Source organism: Dasypus novemcinctus, chromosome 2, assembly GCF_030445035.2.
Source record: "Dasypus novemcinctus isolate mDasNov1 chromosome 2, mDasNov1.1.hap2, whole genome shotgun sequence".
In the NCBI taxonomy this organism is placed as follows: Eukaryota; Metazoa; Chordata; class Mammalia; order Cingulata; family Dasypodidae; genus Dasypus; species Dasypus novemcinctus.
In genome coordinates this window covers 195,204,417-195,225,993 of record NC_080674.1, presented here as the reverse complement: position 1 = coordinate 195,225,993, position 21,577 = coordinate 195,204,417, and the positions used below count along the sequence as shown (strand labels likewise).

Here is a 21,577-nt window from a genome sequence, read left to right as displayed (position 1 = left end):
CCATTGGGCCAAGTCTGCTTCCCTATATATCTTTGGAAATGAACAGAAATGGTGAAAGCATATCATAGTGTTTGTAACTAACAGTTAATACATAAGTATGACAGTGGTTGAAAGGGAAAGTCAAGGTTTATGTATATTACTAGAAGGAAAGCTAAAAACTGTACGTGGGACCTTATAACATAGTGAAACCTCATGTGAATTACAAATATGGGTAATATTGCATATATGACTGTTTTTACAAAATACAAATACAAATAAACTAGAGTAATGAAAACAGAATAGCAGCTATGTAAGGCAGGGAAAGCATAGAGAGATTGCGAGGTGCTGAATTTTGGGGTTTTTTTTTCACTTTTTATTATTATTGGAATAATGAAAAAGCTCTAATGATGATGGAGCTGATAAAAGCACAACTATTTGATTATACCAAATACCATTGATTGTATACTTTGGATGAATTGTATGATTTATTAATATGTATCAATAAAATTAATTTGTTAAAAAAATTGGTGGAGGACTTGATATGTCAGTTGTACGACTCAAGGGTGTGCATTAAGTTCCCCTTGGCTGTCAGTTGAAAGTGAAGATGAGCACTCAGAGGAAAAAATGTTGAAAGGTAGTTAGACTGGGGGACCACTTGCCACTGTCCTTTTCTTCAGAAAAAAAAAACTACCATTTGCAAACTCACTTCCTTGCTACTGTGGCAAGCGATGCTAAAGCTCTCCTTTAAAAAGAAGAGATTTTGCTTCTCTCTCTTTCTCTCCGGTCGAGTTTTAGCTCAGGCGAGCAGCAATGGAGTTATCCATTTGCTAGATCTTAAGTCAGGACAGATTCACAAATTGATGGGCCACGAGAACGGAGGCGCACACGGTGGTGTTTTCTCAAGATGGGGAGAGTCTGTTTTCCAGAGGCCCTGATGGCACCGTTCGAACGTGGTCTTTGATGGTCAGCATATCCCAAAGCTGAGGGCATTCCGTTTAAGTAAGCCTGAAAATGTCTAATGTAATCCCAAACCAGTAAATAACTGGTCAAATATGTCAGTAGGTAAAATTTACAATTTACTTTAAAACAATCTTGGGATATATATTTTTGAGCTTATACTGCTACGAATAAAAAAAAATTAACTTTCTGCACAAAAGAAAAAAAAAAGAAGAGATTTTCACAAAAAGGGTGGGCACTATGCAAGTTTGGATATTGGGATCTGAGACGTTGAAGGGGCAGCCTTCTGGGAGCAGAAGTGTGCCCATGTGGTGGACTGGCAGCACTGGTTCCAAAACTACCTGCAGGTCTTGATGGGCTACTTCAATGAGAGCTGGGGTGAGTGACATAGGGGTGGTTCATTGCGCTGAACAGAGACCCTTGGTTGGAGGTCCCAGGGTCTCCCACCTCACCCCCTATCTATACCACCATAATGACAATTAGTTCCAGGCCAATCCCAGTGCCCTGGGTGGGGATAGGACACGGGGTAGGGAGGGATCAACCCTCAAAAAGGGCAATTCACATAGAGGCATGTGTAGAGGGAGAAACTTAAAACAGACAAACTCAGAGATTCTGACATTACACTGGGAAACTTTAATCATGTTCAGTATCCCTGGAAAACACAAATATAAATAACATAGTTTAAAAAGAACCTCAAACTCTAGCAGACAGCCAGTTGTGTGGTTGCCCACTGCTACAGTCCACTCTGCCCTCTGCTGGAGGGTAACTAATGAGCGTGAGGGCTTTCCAGCTCTGGCCACATGCCCAGGTCCTAGCTGAGGGCAGCATCTGAGGGTTTTGCCAATTTGTCTATGATGATGTAGACTACATCACTTATGACTTAGAGATCAACATCTGGACTGCCTGCCACCCATCATGTCGCCCTCATCACCAAGTGCAACCGGGAGGCAGACATGGCCATTGAGAAGCAAAGGACATTTGAACTACAGCATGAGTGTGTACTTCCTGAAGAGATTCCTGAAGTACGCAAGCAAGCACGTTGGTCACAAAGGTACCCCATCCCCTCCATGCCCTGGTCCCAGCTCCCAGAAGTGCCCACTGGTTACACCAGGTAGAAAGGTGGGTTGGAGCTATCAGTGTTGAGTGAGCTCCCGCTTGGAGACTCAGTCCTGTAGAGCTGTCTCCAAGCTGGGCAGCCTCATAGACTGGATTAGAGAGTGTTTGTCATGATGCTCACTTTAGAGACTGTATCATTCAACAAATCTTTGAGCTTATCCCCATGCCTGGCATCTGGAGACCAGATGTTTCGTAAGTCCCCGTGTCCATTCAGGAGGTGGTTACCATCTCTTTGGTAGGGGACCTTTAGCGCTCCCATCAAAGGGCTAAAAATGAATATGCAGCGCTAATTGATAATGAAGGAGCTGGACTAATTAGATTGGAAATGTGGGGGTACATGTAGAGAAAGGAGGAGGTAGGTGCATATAGATACACTTTCAGAATAGACCAGGTTGGATACAGTCTAGTAACACCTGCAACTCCATGTCTTCCATCTGGGAAACAGGATAAATTGCCCACACCCTCACATTGGACAAAGACTAAATGAAACAAGAGAGGTGTTCAGTAAGCTGCAAAACACACTCTCAGGTAAAGCGATGCCCTTATTGCCATTAGTGGATATAAAAGAAAACGGGCTTGCTCAGGTGCTTGCCAGGAGGAAGGCTGGGGGTGGCAGGAGTATCCCCCCATCTCAAGTGAGTGTGCATTTGCACAAGTATGTGAATGCGTGTGTGTGTGAGGGGGTGACTAGGGGGCAGTCCTTTACTTGTGTCTCCTTTTACAGTGAGGGTGTGGTGAGGACAGGTCTCTAGTCCAACAACTCAGTAGGTAGAAAATCAAACTGACCAGGTCAACTGGAACCTACCCTGGAGGGGCAATGTCCCAGTCCTCGTCTCACTCACAGACTAGACACTGATCTGTACAAAATGCCTCCTTGACTTCCTTCTGATTGAATTGTCAGAACCTCGAGAATTTTGTCAATGCCTGGACTTCCCACTTTCTCTCTTCCCCTCTCTCCACCTCTCTCCCTGAAGTGACTCCTGAGAGCTCCTCTGCTTCCCATCCTCTCGCTGGTGGCAGAGTTGGAGAGCAGCTTTAACATGGATGATGAGTTCAGGATCCTAATAACAGCCCCGAGCATTTATTGAGCACTTGCCATGTGCCCCACACTCTGCTGGACGCTTTCACCTGTGTCAGCTCAGCTAATCAGCTCTCCTTCTGGTCCTTTTCTAACTTGTTCAAAGCAAAATGCTTTGCTAAACTCTCAGGAGGTTACAGTTGACAGCTGAGGTTAGTGAGTTTGTGGGAATTCTAAGATCAAATATCTAGAAGCATCATTTTGGCAGCAGTAGAGCCCTCTCAGGTGCACAGCTCTGTGTGAACAACAAAGCACCCTCAGCACCCACCGTAGCTGCCTGGTGAGGAGAAGAGTAGGTGATGGCTCCCCACCTCACAGAGAGCCCACTGAGGCTCAGGGGACTGGTGAAAGTGCTGGTGGGGCAAGAGCTAGGTTTTATGGTTCGCATCCTACAGGGTAAGGAGGCAGGAAATTGGGCAGGACAGTTCCCACAGTGGAAACCCCAAAGGTGGGATTCTTCCCAGCTTGCAGCTTGCTCCAGAAGCCAGTGGTGTACAGGACAAGGAATACATTCTTTCCTCATCCTAGGAGGGAGTTAAAGACCTAGTATGGGCTGGGGATGTGGTGGATAGGAGTGAACACCCACTAACTCTCTCCAGTATGTGGGATGGGAAGACCCTCTGACAGTAAGCTCCAGCACCCCTCACCCACCTACAACTCTCTCTTCCCCATCCCCCAGCACCCCCTCCATGTGAGTGGCCCACTGTGAGCACACTACACAGGAGGTAATGCTAAAGTGCTGGGACCATGGCTTCTGCCCCATGGGCATCTCAATGACCGGCTGCACAGTAGGAAGCCCTGTGTCAGAGACATGGAATATGTGGAAGCTTGACCTGTAGGAGACAGAACCTTCCAGAAGTGGTTATCTGTGAAGGTGCCCCCTGGAGAGGAACCAAAGATACAGCTATCAGGTGGAACTCTAGAGGTTGAACCAGACCCTCATGGTGACCTTCAGTGAGAATCTGATGAGGGCAGAGGGAGGACCCTCAGCTTTGACACATATGGGGCCTCCCTGGGGAGCCCAAGGCATGGTCAGAAGAACCCCTTCCTGGCCAGGCTGGGCAAGTCTCCACAAGGCTAAGAAGGTCTCCCTTTTTCTTAAGGGAGACTCTAGGTTGTCCCATATGCCTGGCCTCACACCCCAGCATTCTCTGCTTGATTCCATTGTGATGGGGTCTCAAAAGGTATATGGGGTTGTGGACTTTGGTCCAGGTATAAGATCACTGGCCTCCTTCCTTCTATCCTATAGAAGAGCCTCCTCCCAACAACTTCATTCCTCAGCTATTGGTTGACTACAGGGCTCTTATCCTCCTCATCCTCGTGTTGTGCTGGGAGTTTCAAAATGTATGAGAAGCTGGACCTCCCCTGAGGACAGAAGGGGCAGGGTTCTGCTCCAGGGGAGTGGCCTACAATGGACGGTCAGTGACCACAGTCAGGGGTGCTCTCTCGCCAGTGCCCTGGGGGCATCAACCCTGACAGGAGCTACTCCCCTCTTCCTTCCTCCCTCCTCACCTTCTAGTTCCACCACTGCTCCCATTCCCTGCATTGTGGAAAGCATGTGTGAGCTGCAACTAGGGAAGCAAGGGGGAGTCACTGCTTTAGGTTCTGATGGCTTCCTAACATTTCTGAGTCCTCCTGTCCCTCCCATCTCCCCCTATCCTCTCTGCAGGTCCAAGTGCCCCACTCCAGATATGGATGTATGAAGACAGCAATGAAGGCAGATATGGGGAGAGTGCATGTCTCTTCTCCTGACAGCCAGGCAGGGGTAACAGAGAGGCTGACCGCAGGTTTCTCCTTCAATAGAGAAATGGTTCTTCAGAGAAAATGTGAGACTTGAAAGAGTGTCCCATAGAAGGTTTTCTGTATGAGTCATCTCACACCATGGCCCTTGGCATTTGGAAAATGGGGTTGTTGCCATAAAGTCCTTTTCTCCTCCTGAAGTTGCCAGAAAATGGTCACTTTGTATCTGCACAGGCCAGGAGCCCTCATCCACTTCCATCCAATTCCACTCCTATCTCTCCTCTACCCCCACCCATCCCCCGGTGTCCAGCCATTCCATGACCTAGACAACCTTTGATATTTCTTCTCTTACCTCATCCCACCTAGATTATGCCCAGCTTTATCTATCTCTGAAGGGAAGCTAAACAGATCTGGGAGAAGGCAAGGGCTTCATCCAGAGCATGGGTCCAGGGTGGAGTGAAAGGTCTCTTTGTGCTTCTTTCCTCCTCTTAGGCACCGTGGCCAGCGCTCCCCTCAGGAGGATACCACGCTCCCTGGAGCCAGCTGACACTACCTAGGAGAGACCTGTCCTGAGATTTTTCTTCCTTCCTCCTCCCTTCAAAGGTCTGAGGATGTGAACAGAAAACACTGATGGGGAGTCTGTCTTTGGAAGATGGCACTTAGCTGAAGGTTGTAGAGGGTACGGGGACTCAGCCTCCTCCCCCCCCCAAATCCTCAGCACGTAGCCGTCTGAATGACCTAGACATAAATGAAAGGTTAACAACCCTTCCCAGAGGGGAGGGAATGTATAGATGGTATCATAAACTGTAATCTTCCCAAAGCAGTAAACATCCTTGGTAAATGTCCTTCCTACCAGTATCGTGAAAACATCACCACACCCCATATGTGCTCTTCACATGACCCTAGCAGAAATTCTGTTCTCATACCCTATGGAATGTCCTTTTTCTGAAACTTCTTATATCACTCCTCATTTTCTGTCTCTTTGCGAAGCACTATCTTCATTTCCTGAACCACCACCATCAGAGAGCCTCTCCTGTCCATAAGTCCCAATAAAGCTTATCCTGACTCAGTACCAGTTGTGTTCTTTGGTCTTGTACTACATATACACGGCTTGTGGCTGCACCAACTTGTGCCCTTTAGGAATTGGGTTGTAACAAAGGGGGAGAATTAAAAAGTCCCCACATTCCTAAGAATGTTCTGTAGTTGTGGTAACAAGTAACCTCAGAACCTGTTTTCAATCTATGTTATCCATCAGTGACAATTCACCTAGGTGAACACACTTCTGAAAGCTATACAACCCACATCAGCAACCACATTCACAAAGAAAAGAAAATCAATCCCAAAACACTCCCTCATCTGAAATTCAAGAAATTCCTCTAGTCCTGAACACTGAGCTTCCAAAAAACCTTTATCAGGTTAGCTTGGCTTTGTTCAAAGAAACTATCTGACAAACAAGAGTTCTGAAGTGCTTGGACAAGGCATAAATTCAGCTTTTTGTCTCAGGTTTTGAGTGGTGCTTTTTTCCTCCAACAATAGGTTTTGACAACCAAATAAGGTCCCCTCAAGCCTGAGAGTCCATGTTTCCCTGGGTTATCTCCACAGAAGCCTGTGAAGTCCTACCTGGCAAGCAGGAATCTTGGCCCAATCCACAATTTCGAAGAATGAATGCAGTCCATGCTAATATTGCTAGTTTCAGAATTGTTGATTGTTTTATTATGGCTCTTGTCTTCAACTTACTGCTTTAGCTATAAAGTAATTGATTTCAATGACTTGATTTTGATAATGAATCTCTGGGCCCTGCTAACAGTGGCAGCCAATTCAGCTTATGTTCCTGGGTGCTCAGTCTCATGGGTGAAGTGTCCCACCAGGAGGGATCTGGGTTATGACATCCTCAGAACGTACTTACAGGAGGATGGTCCTCCCATCAAAGGGCTGAAAATTAATGTGCAGTACTAATTGATACATGAAGGAGCTGAACTAATTAGATTGGAAATGTGGGGGTGCATGTAGAGAAAGGAGTAGTTAGGTGCATGTAGGGAGACTTTGGCTCCCTATAGTAGACACTTGAAAGAGAATCATCCTCTTCATCTATGCAGGAGCTTAGTGGAGAGAGTGGAGCCAGAGATGGGGGAGAGTTTGGCCAATGTCCCCAGAATAGGGACCCCACAGGAGGGTAGGGGCACTGTGTCCTGGACCAAGACCATATAACCAGGCAAGCACAAGGGGTCCAGGGAAGCTCCAGAGATTACTGCCTTTCCACAGCTGCCCGGTTGGCAGCTCAGATGGCCCAGACCTCTCAGAAATCTTTTTTTTTTATTGAACAAAATAGATTTTATTTTTTTTATTTTTTTATTTTTTTTAATGATACATTAAAAAAATATGAGGTCCCCATATACTCCCCACCCCCCTCACCCCACTCCTCTCATATCAACAACCTCTTTCATCATCATGGGACATTCATTGCATTTGGTGAATACATTTTGGAGCACTGCTATACCACATGGATAATGGTTTACATTGTAGTTTACACTTTCCCCCAGTCTACCCAGTGGGCCATGGCAGGACATACAATGTCCAGCAACTGTCCCTGCAGTACCACCCAGGACAACTCCAAGTCCTGAAAGTGCCCCCACATCATATCTCTTCTTCCCTCTCCCTACCCTCAGCTGATCCCATGGCCACTTTCTCCACATCAATGCTACCTTTTCTTCCATTACTAATCACAATATTTCCATAGCAGAATATCAGTAAGTCCACTTTAATCCATACTCTATCCCTCAATCCTGTGGACCCTGGGATGGTGATGTCCACTCCACCTCTATATCGAGAGGAGGCTTAGATTCCACATAGATGATGGATGCAATTCTCCTGCTTACAGTTGTAGGCATGGTTGGCTCCCTGGTGTGGTGGTTGATCAGAAATCTTGATGTGCTGATCGAGGCAGACCTCAAGCGTCTTTCTCTTCCTCTGTCACAATGCCAGCCTCCAGTCTCCTGCTCTGCCCTGAAACCAGCACCCTTTGTTACCATGATTAGACATTGAGTAGTTTCCCTGTGTCACTCAGAGTGCTCCGTAGCCCATTAGGAACTCACTAGGGAGTGGTTAAGAGCATGAGCCAGAATTCCTGAGTTAAAATCTCAGCACATGGTCTTACCAGCTGCCTTCCCTTACTCTGCCTCAGTTTCTACTGGGTATGGATATAAGTATGGGTATGGGTATGGGTATGGGTATGGATATAGGTCTAGAGGTTAGGGGTTTGAACAGATTATAAGCCTCAGATTATAAGACAATAATGTTGGTGCTGGCTGCTTCTCTTCAGCTTTCTGCGGGGAGGAGCCTCACCATGACTCTGCCTATCTCACATACCTGATGGGACCTCTGTTGTGGAGCAGATACCTCTGTTAGGCCCTGACCTCATGTCCAGTTGTGTGCCCTTACCTTCCTCCATCCGCTTCTCCGATTCCCCACACACTTCTCTACCTACCTGCAATGTACTGTTGTTTCCCTGCCCAGAACTGCTTTTCACCCGTGCCTTCATGTTCCTTCACCTGTGTGTGTGTATGTGTGTGTGTGATAGCCAAGGGCTATCCAAACAGCTCTCTTCTTGTAAAAAAGATTTTGTAACATCCTTCTCTGCCCTGAAGAAAAATCCAAATATAATTTAATCTCCATACTCATAGAATAAAAAATTAAAATCAGTATAATGTCTTAGTTGAAATAAGTTATTAAAATAAAAAAATTTGTGTCTTAATATGTAAATGTTCAGTACAACTAAACAGAAAACATAATGAATAATCAAACACTTGCTCATATATACAAAATTTCTGTAAATACAACATTAAAAATGTAGACAGAGCATGTTGTGTGGGAAACCAGGAACAGTTGTGGGGGTACGTGGTTCTGCAAAATGGTGAGCTACTCTCAGTAAAATGCCCCACAAGACAAAGGGCAACCTCCACAAGACAAAATGCATCTGCAGCATAGATGCTTTCCTGAAAAATTCCCTGTGTATTGTGGAAGCAAAACTGGCATTTACCTGCTCCCATTACAACTAGGCCCATCATGCCCCATAGTCGGGCACAGGGGAGGAAACTTTGCACTAAGATGACCAATCATCCTGGTTTCTTGGGAAATAAGGGGATTCCTGTGACATCCAGGGCAAACTACAACAAATTGGTCACTCTATTTTATATCTGGAAACAAACCCAAAGCAACAGGTTGTCATATCTGGTTTAGCCGCCAAAATAAACCTGGACTGTCTCAAAAAATAACTTTTACCCTGATTTTTGCAATGTTAATATCCACAGACACATCACAATCTTTATAAATGTGGTAATCACATCATAATGTAAATATATTAATTTTGAAATTTTTTCACTCAGCAATTTATTTTTTAATTTTGTTAACCAAACTTTATGATACCTGCCTTCCCTGCACCTCTTCCTCTTTCCTCTCCAACTGCTCCTTTAACAATATTAAAGCTTTGCAAAAACTCTTTCTGTCTATGTGTAAGAGAGTTATGCTCTGGACTCAAGCCATTATAATCAGGCTTTTCCCGTCGTGAAGGCCTAGCTGAACACCTGAAAGCCATGGTGGCCTGAGGACAATTCTCTGCCCAGCAGGGCCAGCCATTGCAGGACTGGACTTCTGGCATTCCTGGACCTGCCCTCTAAGAAGCAACAATGTCCCCACGCCCTCCACCCCTCACATCATTGAGATGACCAGAGCCATCCCCATGAATTTTCAAATATCGGTAATCCCTGTTCTGTACTTGAGGGTGCTGGTCAGAATTCAAGGAGTCTGTAAAACTGGATGGGAAGAATAATTTTTCTTTTCATAACTTCCTGCTGAAATGTAGCCTTTGTTCCCATGATGCATGGAGGCAGCAAAGCACAATAGAATTAGCAGGACCTATGCTTTGGACCCCAACAGAAACCACAAGTGTTTTTGAATAATATGACAGTTGTTCCAGAAGCAATGAGCTCCACAACCAGATCATGTTTCATGATGTAATAAAGAAGCACAGGCTGTCTGCTTCTTCCCGTTTGACAGACAGCTACATCATTTCATGCAATGCTAGCAGTATTTCTGAGACACAATAGCAAAGGTCAGAATAAACAGATTTGGCCATATTGGGTGCCTGGTCATCAGGGCTGCTATAAACTCCAGCAAAGTGCAAATTGTTGCCATCAGTGACCCCTTCATTGACCTCAACTACATGGTCTACATGTTGCAACATGATTCCACCCATGACAAGTTCAATGGCACCGTTAAGGCTGAGAATGAGAAGCTTGTCATCAGTGAGAGTCACATCACTATTTCCCAGGACCAAGATCCCATGGACAGCATATGGGGTGATGCTCATGCTAAATATGTTGTGGAGTCCACATATTGGCCCCGGAGAAGGCTGGAACACACTTGAAGGGTGGTGCCAAGAGAGTCATCATCCTGCCCCTTCGGTTAATGCCCCCCTGTTTGTGATGGATGTGAACCATGAGAAATATGACAACTCCTTGAAGATTGTCAGCAATGCTTCCTGCAACACCAACCACCTGGCCGCCTTGGCCAAGGTCATTCGCAATAACTTAGGCATGGTGGAGGGACTTGTGACCACACCATCACTGCCACCCAGAAGACTGTAGCTACCACCTCCAGGAAAATGTGGCATGACAACTATGGGGCTGCCCAGAATATCATCCTTGCATATACTGGCACTGCCAAGGCAGAGGGCAAGGTCATCCTGGAGCTGAATGGGAAGTTCACTGGCTTTCCGCATTCCTGACCCCAATGTGTCTGTCACAGAGTTGACTTCCATCTGGAAACAGTGGCCAAATAGCATGACATCAAGAAGGTGGTGAAAGCGCCTCAAACAGTGTTGGTCCTGAGGGCTCTAGAGACATCTAGATACTATAGGCAGGGCAGACAACCTCAGTTATATGACACCCTATCAGTAGGCCTTACCTTGGAATACATGTTCCCCAATGTAGCAGAAATAGACTCATTTATAATTTCCCTATGCATGGCTCTTCTGTCCCTTCTATTTGAACCTATAATTAGCACTCTACCCATTAAATGTATGTCCCAGAGACTTAAATCTTCAGTCTGTTCATATACCAGTTGAGTCCAAATCTCAACAGAGTTGCAACACCTACTCTCCAGTTCATCAGACTCACCAGGACAACTAACAAAAGGATGATAATGGACAACACCCATTCCAAAAAGCAGAGAGTGTCTACAACTGCAAGAAAGACAGTTCCATACATCTGCCCCATGAGATCTTAGCCCCCTCTGAATCAGAAACAGAGTGGACATCACCATTCCCAAATCCTCAAAATTGAACTCTATGGACTAAAGTAAACATTATTATTCTAGTAATGGAAAAACTTTAACATTGATAAAAAGGCAATAGTCACCAGAGTTTCTGAGGGGAGGGAGAGGGAAGACTAGTGTAACATGGGGCATTTTGGGGACTTTGAATTGTTCTGAATGACATTGCAATGACAGATACAGGTCACTGTACATTTTGTCAAAATCTTTAAAAGCATGCAGTGCAAAGTTTAAACTATAATGTAAACTACTGACCATGGTTAGTAGCAATGCTTCAACATGTGTTTAACAATTGTAGCAAATGTTCCACACTAATGAAAGATATTGGTGAGGGAAAATGTGGGAGGGGAAGGAGAGATATATGTGAATCCTGCTGTATTTTCAAAGTATCATTTATGTAATCTAAAGCTTCTTTTAAAACAAAAGAAAAAAAGAAGAAGAAGATGGTTGTATTAGTCAGGGTTCTCTCAGGAAACCGAATCAACGAGAGATATCTGTCATTAGTAAGAGATTTTATCAGAGTCTCTGATAAAATCTGTGGGGATGCGCACCAATGAAAGTCCAGTGAAGGTCCTTGATGAGTTCTGGGAGATGTTGGCTGTCCAAAGGTGAGTTGAGAAATTCTCACTCAATGCTGGAATCACTTCCCCTTTTAAGGCATTCAACTGATTGGATAAAGTGTCACTCGTTGCTGATGGCAATCTCCCTGATTGATGTAATTGTAGTCAAATATCTATGCTTTACCACTGCAGTAAAGTCAATGATGACTAAAGTCCATAAATGCCCTTGTATTACAGTTAGCCCAGTGCTTGATTGACCAAACAGCTGGGAACAATCACCTGGCCGAGTTGACACAGTAGCTTAACCATCACAGTCCACCCCTTGTCAATCGACAACCATACACATCACTTTAAACCATACTTAGTATCTAAGTAAAAGCAATAACAGACATGCTTCATGACCATTATAGTCCTTGCTTCTATAACTGGTCAGGTGGTTGAAGTTCATATTTATCACTTTCTTCTTCCACTACCCATTCCATGTTTCCATTACCCTCAGCAAGCACTTCAGCTGACTGTGGTTCTTTGCCTGGTGAGGTGACCCAAACTTTCATTCCTGAAGATTCTGAGACATTGTTAGTCCTGTTTGGATTGGATTGTTGCAATTTTCCATTTATTTTAATCATAGGACATGGCAGTACTAGGAGATGCCTTAGAGGATCTCCTGTATTCCAGGCAAACACTTCTTTACCCACATTATGTAGATGCAGTCCTTTCTCCTCTTGATAGTGAGGATCAATCATCCCAGCCAGTACAGTAATTCTTTTCTTTGACTGTAGATTCAGAGATAAGAGGAGCCCAAAGTGACCAGGCAGCAGTGTTAACTTCCAGTTCAATGGAATCATTGTTGTGTTCCCTGGTAACAGCACTCCCCTTTTGGGACTAAAACCTGTAAACCAGCAGAGTTTGAGGTTGCAGGGATGGGAAGAAATAATTTTATTTTCCTAATGGGTCACTGGGGGTAATAGTGAGTGGTGCCACTCCCATTTCCACCTCTTAATTCCTGGACCCATGGATCCTGATTATGGGAGAAACAGCACCATAGAGTGGATGCTGATTTAGAGCATACACAACCTCCTGGAGAACATTGCCCCAGTCCTGCAAGGTATTGCCACCTAGTTGGGGCTGTAATTGAGTCTTCAAAAGGCCATTCCACCATTCTATCAATCCAACTGCTTCTGGGTGATGGGGAATGTGGTAAGACCAGTGAATTCCATGGGCAAGTGCCCATTCCCACACATCATTTGCTGTAAAATGGGTTCCTTAATTGGAAGCAATGCTGTGGAATGCCATGGTGGTAGATAAGACATCTGGTAAGTCCTCGGATGGTAGTTTTGGAAGAAGCATTGCACGCAGGAAATGCAAACCCATATCCAGAGTATGTGACTATTCCAGTTAATACAAATTGCTGCCCTTCCATGGTGGAATGGGTCCAATGTAGTCAACCTGCATCCAGGTAGCAGGCTGGTCACCTTGAGGAATGGTGCCATATAAGGGGCTGAGTGTGGGTCTCTGCTGCTGGCAGATTGGGCACTCAGCAGGGGCTGTAGCCAAGTCAGCCTTGGTAAGGGGAAGTCCGAGTTGCTGAGCCCATGAATAACCTCCATCCCTACCTCCATGGCCACTTTGTTCATGAGCCCATTGAGGAATGACAGGAGTGACTGGGGAAAGAGGCTGAGCACTAGCCACAGAGCAGGCCATCTTATCCATTTGATTATTAAAATCTTCCTTGGGCAGCGGATTTGGCTCAATGAATAGAGTGTCCATCTACCACATGGGAGGTCCAGGGTTCAAACCCAGAGCCTCCTGACCCATGTGATGAGCTGGCCCATGTGCAGTGCTGATGCACATAGGAGTGCTGGGCCACACAGGGGTGTCCCCTGCATAGAGGAGCCCCATGTGCAAGGAGTATCCCCTGTAAGGAGAGCCGCCCTGCATGAAAAAAATGCAAACTGCCCAGGAGTGGCACCACACACACGGAGAGCTGACACAGCAAGATGACACAACAAAAAAAGAGACACAGATTCCCAGTACAGTTGACAAGAATATAATCAGACATAGAAAAACACACAGCAAATGAACACGGAGAGCAGACAACTGGTGGGGGGTGGGGGAAGCAGGGGAAGGAGAGAGAAATAAATAAAAAATAAAAATAAATAAAATCTTCCTCTGCTGAAGTCACCCTCTGGTGAGCTTTCACATGGGTCACAAACATTTTCATGTTTTTTGCCCACTCAAAAAGCTCTATCCCAGACCTCTTTGTTACCAATTTTCCAATCATGTTCCTTCCAATTCCCTGACCATCCAGCCAAACCATTGGCAACAGCCCATTAATCAGTGTACAAATGCACCTCTGGCCATTTCTTCTTCCAAGCAAAATGAACAACCAGGTGCACTGCTCAAAGTTCTGCCCACTGGGAGGATTTGCTCTCACCACTGTCCTTCAGGGATGTTCCAGAAAGGGGCTGCAGTGCTGAAGCTGTCCACTTTCAGGTGATACCTGTATATCATGTAGAACCATCTGTAAACCAGGCCTGACTTTTCTCCTCATCGGTCAATTGATTGTAAGGGACTCCCCAAGAGGTCAAAGCTGTGGCCTGGGAAAGAGAAGGTAACATGGGAGGGGTGGTGATGGTGGGCATTTGGGCTACTTCCTCATGTAACTTACTTGTGCCTTCAGGACCCACTTGAGCCCTATCTCATATATACCACTTCCACTTTATTATGGAGTGCTGCTCTTCACACCCAACCTTATGGTTTGGTGGTTCAGACAATACCCAGTTCATGATAGGCAGCTCAGGTCTCATGGTAACTTGATGTCCCATGATTAAGCATTCAGTCTCTACTAAGGTCCAGTAGTAGGCCAAAAGCCTGTTTCTCAAAAGGGGAGAAGCTATCTGCAGAGGATGGCAGGGCTTTGCTCCAAAATCCTAAAGTTCTACATTGTGATTCTCCTATAGGAGCCTGTCAAAGTCTCCACACAGCATTTCTATTTGCAACTGAAACTTCCAGCATCATTGGATCTGCTGGATCATGTGGCCCAAGTGGTAGTGCAGCTTGCACAGCAGCCTGGGCTTGACACAGAGTCTCTTCTTGTTCTGGTCCCCAATCAAAACTAGCAGCTTTTCTGGTTACCCAGTATATGGTCCAGAGTAGCACTTCCAAATGAGGAATGTGCTGTCTCCAAAATCCAAAGAGACCAACTAAGCATTGTGCCTCTTATTTGGTCATAGGAGGGGCCAGATGCAACAGCTTATCCTTCACTTTAGAAGGGATATCTCAGCATGCCCCACACCACTGGACACCTAGGAACTTCACTGAGGTGGAAGGACCTTGAATTTTAGTTGGATTTATCTCCCATTCTCTCTCACACAAATGCCTTATTAATAAGTCATTTGCTACTTCTTACTCACTAGGACCTTGAATTTTAGTTGGATTTATCTCCCATTCTCTCTCACACAAATGCCTTACTAATAAGTCTTTGCTACTTCTTGCTCACTAGGTCCTACAAACATGATATCATCAATAAAATGGACCAGCATGATGTCTTATGGGAGGGAGAGATGAGCAAGATCCCTGCAGATAATATTATGACTTAGGGCTGGAGAGCTGATATACCCTGAGGCAGGATAGTGAAGGTATACTGTTGGCCTTGCCAGCTGAAAGCAAACTATTTCTGGTGGTCCTTACTAATAGCAATTGAGAAAAAAGCATTCACCAGATCAACAGCTGTATACCAGGCACCAGGGAACATGTTGATTTGCTCAAGCAACGATACCACATCTGGACAGCAGCTGCAATTGTAGTCGCCTCCTGGTTAAGTTTATGATAATCTACTGTCATCCTGAAAGATCCATCTGTTTTCTGAACAGGCCAAATAGGAGAGTTCAATGGGGATGTGGTGGGAATCACCACCCCTGCATCCTTCACATCCTTGATGGTGGCACTAATTTCTGCAATCCCTCCAGGAATCTGGTATTGCTTTTGGTTTACTATTTTGCTAGGCAGGAATAGTTTTAGTGGCTTCCACTTGGCCCTTCTGACCATAATAGCCCTCACTCCACAAGTCAGTGACCCAATGTGGGGATTCTGCCAGTTAGTGAATATGTCTATTCCAATTATGCATTATGGAACTGGGGAAATAACCACAGAATGGGTCTGGGGACCCACTGGACCAACTGTGAGATGGACCCGAGCTAAAACTCCATTAATCACCTGACCTCCATAAGCCCCTAGTCTGACTGACAGACCATAGTGATGTTTTGGGCCTACTGGACTTAATGTCACTTCTGAGCCAGTGTCTAATAATCCCTGAAATGTCTGATCATTTCCTTTTGTTACACGATTTTATCTAGGTTCTTGGCTATGCTGCAGAAATGAATTTCAAGAGCATGCTGGGTGAGTTAGGCCAGTAATTTATTCAGCTAGGGAGGGAAGAGAAATGGGAGAAAATAAAGAGAAATGGTCCCAGGAAGGGGGTGAAAAGGGATAAAGAGGGCTGATTTACAGGCTACAATTCCCCATTACATGTTATAAATGCCCAGGTTTTACTTGCGTGACCACATGGCAAAGGAAAAATGGCAAGAGTTGCATGCAGAGGGCAGGAATGGGTCCAGACACAAGAGAGTGGAGCACGTGTGCTCAGGCCTGTGCCTGGCTTTTACACTGTTAATTATTCCACCCCTTTGCTAATGGCAGGGGAGGGGTTTCAGCTGTTTTCTGTTTTGATTGATTATCCCACCCATCAATCCCCCATGAGGGCCCAATGATAAAGTCCTTGGGGAATATGTGGGGCTTTTTTTGGCTTCCAAAAGAAGACTTTGTTCGGGATAGCAGAATCTTGGGGGTGGGGGTCTTTCAGCAGACAACTTGGGGTTTACTGATGTCCACGTGGACTTCTTGCCAGGTTCCAGATTCATCTATTAATTCCCTATTTTACCACCCTGCTTCAATTTTCCCCAAAGCACAGTTACTCTGGTAAAAGGCCGTGGATGACCTTGGGGAAAGGTGGGAGGAAGATTAACAGTATAAATTTGGGGCAGTTTAACAGGATCCTTCCCCACGGAGACCTGGCCTTCTCCTCATTCAAGGGGCACTGGGTCTGTAAACTCTCTCAAGTCTGGGAATTGATTAAGGGGCCATGATTCTCTGCATCTGTAATTTGAGTTAGGGTTTTGTCCACTCGATCTAGAACTCTTGTGTTTATACAGATCTGGAAGAAGTTTAGTAGAGTGCCCATCTATTTCACTGCTAGGTACCCCACGATGTATTAGCCAACACCATAACTCTACACAACTCAGGCTATTTTGAGTGCTTTTTTGAATCTGCCTTTCATTGTGGTAGCCACACCCACCTTGACTTTGGCAATTAACTGCCAATACTTGACTTTTACCAGACTGACTTCCGATCATCCCCATAATGTTTAAGGATTCTAATTCTATCACAGCCCTCCCTACAGTAATATCTGGACTACAGAATACAGCAACCACAGAGCTCTTCAGGGAAGATGGAGATAGTCTTACAAATTTATTCCTCACAGTCCTGGTTGAAGGTGTGTCCTCTGGACATTCCTGGGGTGGGTGGGCAGCTCTCAAATGGTAAATCCATTCTAGCATTCCAATCTCCCTAAGCCTTTGATTTCCCTCTTCTACTGTATCCCTTGGCAAATCAGACATCTCAACCTCAGTCATGCTAAGCCATCTTTTGGTCCATGTTTCAGTCAGCCACCTATACAAACTGTTAGAGCCCTTTCTAACCCCTCAAGTTACAGCACTGAATCCAGAATTTCTGCTTAGTGGGGCCATATCAATAAATTCAGCTTGATTCTTCCACCATTATCCTATACCCTTAGTATTCATTCCCACACTTACTTGTTACTGGATTTTATCTGGTTCTTGGCTATGCTGCAGAAATGAATTTCAAGAGCATGCCAAGTGAGTTAGGCCAGTAATTTATTCAGGTAGGGAGGGAAGAGAAATGGGAGAAAATAACAGATCAGGGGTCCCAGCGAGAGAGGAAGGGGGTGAAAAGTGATAAAGAGGGGCTGATTTACAGGCTCCGATTTCCCATTATAGGTTATAAATGCCCAGGTTTTACTTGCATGGTGATTCAAGTGGGGGAGAAAGCAGCTGGAGTCCTGGTCCTGAGGCAAGAGTATAAGAGAGGGAAGCAGATTTGGCTCAATGGATAGAGCATCTGCCTACCACATGGGAAAGTCTAGGGTTCAAACCCAGGGACTCCTGACCCATGTAATGAGCTGGCCCACATACAATGCTGATATACCCAAGGAGTGCCATGTCATGCAGGGGTGTCTCCCGTGTAGGGGAGCCCCACACACAAGGAGTGCACCCCATAAGGAGAGCCGCCCAGTGCGAAAAAAGTGCAGCCTGCCCAGGAGTGGTGCCGCACCCATAGAGAGCTTATGCAGCATCCCTATCTTACTAGCCTGCTTCATATTCCCCTGATTTCCATCTATATAAATAGTAAAACTCATGCAATTCTGAGTATACCTTACTTCCTCATGGGTCACACTTTGTATTTCATCTTTGGGGGTTTGTTGTGATTTTAGTCTAGTAATAGGAGGTGGTTGGGAAAGATAAAGAGAAGGATTAGAAATGCCTTACAGGGAAGCAGACTTGGCCCAATGGATAGGGCGTGTGCCTACCACATGGGAGGTCCGTGGTTCAAACCCAGGTCCTTGACCCATGTGGAGCTGGCCCATGCACAGCGCTGATGCACACAAAAGGGGTGTCCCCCATATAGGGGAGCCCCATGCGCAAGGAGTGTACCCTGTAAGGAGACCTGCCCAGTGTGAAAGAAAGTTCAGACTGCCTAGGAGTGGCGGCTGCACACCCGAAGAGCTGAAGCAGCAAGGTGACACAACAAAAAGAGACAGATTCCGTGCCGCTGACAACAACAGAAGCGGACAAAGAACACACAGCAAATGGACACAGAGAACAGACAAGTAGGGCAAAGGTGGAAGGGGAGAGAAATAAATAAAATTAATCTTAAAAAAAAAAAAGAAAGAAATGCCTTGCAAACTACTGACCCCAGGACATTCCCCTGCATTTTCTTCTGGTGAGACAGGATTAATCTCTTCAGGCAGGAGGTAGAAGACTGTTTCCTCAGGGCAGACTGGAGGCTCAGCAGTGCGTGCTGGAGTTTGGCTGGTACATGCCTCAGGGTTGGAAGTTGTTTCAGACTCCCTGGAGCAGGCTGGAGGCTGGATGATACAAGGTTGACAAGGTGCAATCTGGACAGGGCAGACCATGGCAGGCTTATCTGATAAAGTCTCAGCAGAATTCAGGGTTCCAATGTCTCCATCAGTATAATCTTCATCCCATGTCTCGAACCCAGTTCTCTGGATTCCACTCTTTTCCAATCAATATCTTCACTTTAACTGCAGAAACCCTGCAGGGTTAAGATTTTAGTTTCCTTTGTAACTCTGCTACATGTACAATGAGAGTCTGAGTTTGGCTCTCAGAGATTTCGAGCCTGTGGCTACAGGAGACAAGATTTTCTTTCAGAGCACACATAGAAATTTTTTCATCATTCATGCAGTGTTTAAATTTCAAATTTGAAGTCTCTAACTCATCTCTTTCTTTTGTAACAGAATCCAGAGTATTTAGGAGGAGCCAGCCACCATCATTATACCGTTTGATTCCACAGAACTCTGTTAAGGTGCTGAAAACACTCTCACCTAGAACCTTGCTTCTTATAAGCGTGGAAGTAGGGGAATCCAGTGATGCTATTTTGCGTACCCCAATTGCCAACTTGCACAGTGGACTGTTAGCAGCCTCCTAGTTATTGGAAAGGGAGTCGTCAGTACCCTTGAGTCCAATTAGAGTAGAGAACCAATAGCAAAACTCCCAGAACCACCTCAGACACCCCATGTTTAAGACTCTGTTCCCCAAGAACCACTCCTGGTACTAAGCTATATTAGTCAGTGTTCTCTAGGGAAACAGAATCAACAAGAGATATCTGTCAATAGTAAGAGATTTTATAAGAGTCTCTCACATGACCATGGGGACGCACAAGTCCAGGTTCCACAGGCAGGCTGCAACCAGGGGCTCCGATGAAAGTCCAATGAAGGTCCTTGATGAGTTCTGGGAGACGTTGGCTGTCCAAAGATGAGTTGGGAAATTCTCACTGAATGCTGAAATCACTTCCCCCTTTTAATGGATTCAACTCATTAGATAAAGCATCACTCGTTGCTAATGACAATCTCCCCAACTGATGTAACTGTAATCAGCTATCTCCTACACTCTGGTTTATTGGACTTACCCCACTCAGCTAACATGGAGGTGAAGAAGGTCAACCACTATATCAGGGAGCCAAGAGTGCCAACAACTGAAAGCAGGAAGATTGTATCCAGGATCCATGTGGAATCTAAGCCCCTTCTTGATATAGATGTGGAGTAGACACAACCATTCCAAGGTCCACAGGAGGGAGGAATAGAGTATGGATTAGAGTGGACTTACTGATATTCTATTCAGAGGAACTATTGTGATTAGTAATCGAAGAAAATGTGACATTGGTGTGGAGAAAGTAACCGTGGTGGCTGCTGGGGGTAGGGAGTGGGAGGAAGAGATGTGATGTGGGGGCATTTTCGGGACTTGGAGTTGTCCTGGGTGATGCTGCAGGGACAGTTACTGGACATTGTATATCCTTCCATGGCGCACTGGGTGTTAATGTAGGAGAGTGTGGGCTATGATGTGGACCATTGACCATGAGGTGCAGCGGTGCTCAGAGATGTATTCACCAAATGCAATGAATGGCTCATGATGATGGAGGAGATTGTTGTTATGCGGGGAGGAGTGGGGTGAGGCGGGTGGGGGATATATGGGGACCTCATATTTTTTAATGTAATATTAAAAAAAAAGACAAAAAATAAAAATAAATTGTAATCAGCAATCTGTGATTTACCACTAACGTCTAATGGTGACTAAAGTCCATAAATATCCTTGTATTTCATTTAGCCCAGTGCTTGCTTGACCACAGCTGGGCACAATTACCTGGCTGAGTTGACACAATAGCCTAACCATCACAGTGGTGAAGCAGGTGTCAGAGGGCCCCCTGAAGGGCATTCTGGGCTGCACTGAAAACCAAGTTTTCTCCTGCAACTTCAACAATGACACCCACTCTTCCACTTGTGATGGCGGGGTTCTTAATGACCACTCTGAGAAGCCTACTTCCTGGTATGACAATGAATTTGGCTACAGCAACAGGGTGGTGGATCTTAAGGTTCACATGGCCTCCAAGGCATAAGAGACCCCTGGACCACCAGCCCCAGCAACAGTATGAGAAGGAGAGCCTGAGGAATCCTAGCCCCAACTGGATCTCCAATACTGAGAAATGCCCGTCCTCCACGGCTTCCATCCCAGACCCCCTGATGAAGGTGAGGGGCCCAGAAAGCCCTACCTTATCATTTACCATCAATAAAGTACACTGTAAAATACAATAAAAAATAAATAAAAGCTAAAAAAAAAAAAAAAGCTATATAGGCTTTCCCTTGTAGTGTAGAATTCACAGCAATGTATACATCATGTTTATTTAGGTATTTAATATGGCCATTCATATCACCCATTTTATACTTAGCCAAATGATGCTACAATAAACATCGTCGAACACCCTTTTTTTTTTTCAAATTATTTGTTCTTGTACATTTATCCCTCTGCATTCATGCTTTTATTTTCATAAGAAAATTGTCCAGTAAGGACTCTGTAGAGCCTAAGGTTTTTTTTTTAAATTTTTATTTAAATTTTAAATAATGTTATGTTGGTTTCTAGAAAGATTAAAAAAAAAAAAAAATACACTGTAC

At 45.2% G+C, this 21,577-nt stretch overlaps 1 pseudogene; it reads left to right on the top strand.

The window, feature by feature from the left end:
• Positions 1-1,926: 1,926 nt before the first annotated feature.
• LOC131275382 (glyceraldehyde-3-phosphate dehydrogenase-like) lies at positions 1,927-21,384 on the top strand (annotated as a pseudogene).
• Positions 21,385-21,577: the final 193 nt, after the last annotated feature.